A 4,867-nucleotide genomic window follows, 5' to 3' on the forward strand; every position below is an offset into this window, starting at 1 on the left:
GCCAACATTAGGTTTTCCTTACCTGGCTTGTTTGACGTGGGTGGTTCATCCTTGCACCCAGTAGTATACAATGAGGTTGGAGCTGATGCCTATTGGTAATCATGAAGGAGGAGACTTCCACTTAAAAGCTTTAGATACTGCCTCATTCACTGTGAAGGACACACTCCAGATCCCCTTTCATGGAAGGAGTTTTTGCTCCAGTTGCCAGAAGTGCTTCAACAGGCAACCTTTAGCTGTCAGCACTTATGGGATCTGCCTCAGCTACAGATAGCGCCTAGCCTAAGGTCATGACCTTTCCTGGGCAGCGCATAACCAATGACTCATTAACAGCGGGGTGTATAAAGATCCTGCCATTTGGGCCCAACACAGGAAACTGACGGACTATTTTAGCTGCAAAGCTCCTCCATGAGTTCCAGCAAGACTGTTGTTTGGGCCTGGATCATAGCTCAACTTCTCCGACTGCCAAATCCTGCTTCTTGCCCCTCCCTTCCACAGGTGTTGATCACAATGGCAATCACTAATAAACATCCTGCACCCTAAACTCCAATTCAGTGTGCCTCCCAGAAAGTCCAACTTGCAACAGTTGGGACCAAAAGTAGTCTAAGAAAACACATAAGATGGGGCTTTAGAGCTAGTTCATTCACTACCAGCTTGGTAAAGAAGAAGCCATCACTGATGGTAAATGAAGCACAGCCAGCCTCTGGCTGTAGGGAGCTGTGTGACTGTTCAAATTTCCACTATTGGTGAACTGGGATGGCATGTCAGTGAAAAGAAATACCCGTGCTGGTTTGATGTATTATTTGAGAAATAGGGATACAATAGTAACTACAAGGAGAATGGGAATCTCCATAGCTAATGCTAAACTGGATTGATGCTCTAGAAAAAGATAAGAAAAGGCTGAGAGCAATTAACAGGCAATTGAAAGTCAAGTGGAAAACCAGGGGGCCCCTTAGGAACATATAAAGTGCCTCTTTCCAGCAGCAGGAGGGCAGAGAAAACTTAAGACCAGATCCATAACTTAATTGTCAGTGTACATACTTTCCAAAAAAGTTCAACTTTCAAACTCGACAGGTCTCCTATACTAAGGTTAAGACCCTGTTTGAGAAAGAATTGGGTCTTAACACTTGGAGTTGGGATGTTTGGGTTGATATCTCTGAAAATCTTGAATTCTCAGATTTCCCTGAAACCTATGAGCCTAGAGAAGTAGCCCAACCCTCCCTATTCAGAGCTATCACTTCCCTCTTACTTTAAGAAAATGCAGATTTCTCTCCCCTGCAAGGCAATATGTGCCCCTCTAAGAATCTGTGAGGTAGGTAGAGGGATGATTCTGATGGGAGTCTCAGCATAACCCAACTGGGGACATGTTTGGCCTTATAAGGACAGAAAGGAGATGCAGGACCCAGCCAGCATTTGCTGGAAAGAGCTGGGGAAGTATGCCTGGGACTGTATTCTCGAGTACTTGATCAAGGGGATTAAAACAAAAGATTGGAAAAGGGGTTATTTATTAAATCCCAAGATACAGAATTTAACACCTATAGCAAAGATCCCAAGAGAAAGTGTGAACTCACTAATTGGATAGCACCTAGAAGCATGGAAAAAATGATGGCCCATAATAAAGGAGGTCAAAATGCCAGAATTCCAGTGGCAGATGGAGAAAGGGATTGAAAGGCACAAGAAAATGAGCATGCTAGAATAGATATACTGTATCAAACAAATAAATCCTTCTAAATGGTTATGTTTCATGGGAAGACATGAAGGATACACGATTTACCAAGACCATAAGGGATGTGCTGGTGAGAGCATGACAAGCACCACTGAAAACTTCAGTGTTGGTTCTTTTTTGTGTTCCAAGGTAGATGAAAGGAGAGATGAATTATACTCCGAGGCTCACTCATGGCACTAGGGATGATAAGACCCCCAAACGATAGAGGCCAGGTGGTAGTACTTAATTATCAGAAGCCAGGTTGGTGCAATTATTGTAATGAGTGGCAAATTTAGACTGAGAACCAAGAGGAGCTGACCCACAGAGAGTTATGGAAATGGTTAGTAGAATGCAGCATCCCTAGGAGCAAAAACAGATGGACAAAACCAAATGCACTACTCAATTTGTACCATCAAAAGAAATCAAGGATGCTAATCAGGAGGCTGAGGGCAGTTGTGCTAATAAAACTTCATGATCTTATTCCCAGTTTTCAAAACTGAATCAGTTTTTTGGACCCAGAGGGTGCCAGCTTCTCAGAAAGAAAAGTCTTGCAACCACAGAGCTAGTATACATGGTAAAATCTTTCCCCAGTGGGACCTATGGTCATTTACTCAGATACATATATACTGGGAAAAGGGGTCTGTCCAAATATGTCTGGGACTGTCAATATTGCTTTAAGATGAATACAGCATCCTGAAGAATAGTGCCCCTTTCTCACATGGGAGTCATGTCCAAAAACAGCAGAGATGCCAGCTGAGGATGACGGGCATCTAGACTGAGACAAGCTGCAATCACAGGAGCTGCAGTTCATCTCACCAAGATTCCTCTTCGAAGTTTTCCCCAGTAGAAAATGCTTACCAGAATCCTAGAGACGATTCTTTCTGAATATATTTTAAGAAGTAGATTTGAGCAGTGCAGAAGGTGTATGGTGATGGACATGAAATTTGATGCCCAGATGCCCGTTCAAAGAAGGACTTGCTGCCTAATCACTGGCTTTTTTGGAACCAGCTCTTAGCTCCTTCCAGGATTGCCTCAGCTACAGAGAGGTCCCTCACCCAAGATCACATCCCTTCCTAATGGCACACATCCAATGACTGATTGACACTAAGATCAAAGGCTCCACCATTTCAACCCAAAATAAGACATCTCTGACAAACAAGTTGAGCTCCAGAGCTCTCCCTAGCATTGGCAAAAGCTGTCATCAGGCCTGCATTGCAACTTGACTTTTCTCTCTGCCCCAACCTGCTTCTTTTCTTTCTCCTACAGGTATTGATCCCAAGGGTACTCTGTAATAAACATCTTTCACTCTAAAATCTAACTTGGAGTCTCCTTCCAGGAAGAACCGACCTGCAGCACCTCCCTTCCCCAAATCAGATAGACGAGTATAGATGTTTTACTGAGATGGGTGTAAAGTGGTGGTAGTAGAAAATGGGGCATTAGATGCCTGGTCTTTGAAATTCGCTCTGTTTTCCATATGGAGCTTTACTCTCTAGACCTTCAGATGGTAGTCTGAAGCTCCCATTCTCTCCCTCACTTTGAAAAGTTCCCTTTATTTAGCTGTGTCTGTTTCCATCTGTACATTCTACAGCGTCTGCCACCACATTTCCTTGAAGTCTGCCACCTGTCCCTACAGAATTCACCAACTCCTAATCCCTTCTTGGGAACCGATGCACATCCGCTGCGTGTACAAAATCTACCTGATCCCAACTCTGCATCACCCTCATGGGACTTGGGGGACAAGGGAAAGCAATGGAAACATAAAGTTCATGCTCTCCTCTGTGCCATGTGTAAAAAAAGTCCTTTGTCTCTAACCCAGGAGTCTTGTGCCTTCTGCCAGCATCCTGAAACTTTATCAAGCTAACTTTTAGCATCTCAGATTTTTCACTGCTCTTGACAGTTCTGTCCCCTGGGAAGTGGAGAAAAGAATAAGAGTGGGAAGTTTCCACTTTAGCTGTGGCTAGGATTCTTCTAAGTAATCATATCAAGCCTCCATACACCTTGAAGTTTAATTTTCTTTAATACAATCTCTCTACACAAAAGATTCATCTCTCTCCTCTTGGCATATTTTTGGTTTTAATTACTGCAAACCTAGGCCTTATGTTAAAAGAACATAACAGCCTCCTTGACCTGGGCTAAATTGCAAAGCATTCTGACATTAAGTTACGATAAAGGACACTCTGCTCAAATTGCTTTTCCCTATCTCTGGGTTTCTCCCCTGATTATAGGAAGGGGGATATAGAGGTAATTACCCCAGATGGCTCTGCCTCAATGGAAATATTAGTTGCATGGTATTAAGTATAACAAATGAGGTATAGTGGAATATCCAACAAGAAATTTCCAGTAAGCTCTAGGATGGAACTTGAGAAAAATTTCAGAGCTAGAGATAAAGATGTAGTAATTTGAATGTCAGTCACAACCTTGGCTAAAACATACCACCTATTTTCCTCTTCTCCGTTGGCTAAAATATACCACTTATTTTCCTTTTCTCCATTTCAACTTACTTTCTGATCCTGACTGACTTTCTGACTCCATCCCACTGGGCTGACAGGAAAATTGATCTCAGCCATTCTTGGGGATGCCCTTCCCCCTAGGTTGTATTATAATTTCTGGGTCTTATACAGTTCCCACTGGGAGTCCATTGTCCTACCTCTGATTCTAGAAGCTCTCTGCTGCTTTTTTGCCAATTTAGTGCCTGGGAGTCTTTTTTAGACTGTCTGTGTTCCATCTGACTGCCATTTCTCTCTGGCTGCTTTCTTTCTCTATGCTGTCTCCCTGGTGGCACTAGATGAAAGCAGTACCCCGATGCCTAGGCTCTGGATGCCTCAGACTGCTTTGCCATCTCCTACCCTCAGTCTAAGAGAATATTATTTTAATCTGAAGTAGATCATTTTTCTTTCATGTTTCTTCTGAGACATGCCATTTATGCCTGGGAGTTTTACTCTCCCTTTCTTTTATCTTCTCCTTTAACTTTTCCTAAGAGCTTACACTCTTGGAATGCAAAAGCCAAGGAGACTTCTGGGCTATTTCTGCTTTTCATTCTGCAGCATACCTCCTTCGAGGCAATGATCACAGGGCTGCACGCTTGAATGGGAGGTAAGGAGAGGGGAAATACAGAGATGAAAACTCCATAGATTCGTATCTCAAAATAGCTTCCAGCCACACAGA

Source organism: Equus asinus, chromosome 2, assembly GCF_041296235.1.
Source record: "Equus asinus isolate D_3611 breed Donkey chromosome 2, EquAss-T2T_v2, whole genome shotgun sequence".
NCBI classification, from domain to species: domain Eukaryota; kingdom Metazoa; phylum Chordata; class Mammalia; order Perissodactyla; family Equidae; genus Equus; species Equus asinus.